Source organism: Caretta caretta, chromosome 27, assembly GCF_965140235.1.
Source record: "Caretta caretta isolate rCarCar2 chromosome 27, rCarCar1.hap1, whole genome shotgun sequence".
NCBI classification, from domain to species: Eukaryota; Metazoa; Chordata; order Testudines; family Cheloniidae; genus Caretta; species Caretta caretta.
The window spans coordinates 7,987,130-7,987,593 of record NC_134232.1 but is presented as its reverse complement, the minus strand read 5'-3'; positions in this window follow the sequence as shown (position 1 = coordinate 7,987,593).

Genomic DNA, 464 nt, shown 5'->3' with positions numbered 1-464 from the left:
ACACTGATTTACACCACTGTAACTGAGCGCAGGGAGTTGGCCCAATAAAAGTTCTTTTAATTTTGGCCATGATGAAAGGTGGTGACTTGACAGCCCCAAAGGCTGACCTCTTATATCCACAGCAGCAGCGCAAGTTCCCCCCCATGACAACGTTCAGCCATGGGGCACACCCCTTTTAAGGGAGAGAGAGAGAGAGAGGAGTTCAGTCTCCACTACTTGCCCTACAGATCTCACCTCCTCCTTCCCATGTAGTTTTCAGGGGTCCCCAAAGCTGGCTCTGCTCCCTTCCTGTACAAACACCTTTTCCATCCTGCCTCCTGGTGAAATCTAACAGCTGACATCTTGCAAGCTGACCAGACCCCCACTCCCACCTTTCCCTCACCCCCGAGTTTACCTTTAGGGAGCATGCCCAGTAAGCAACGATGACATTTGATCTCGCTTTTAAAAGGACCAAAGCAAACAGA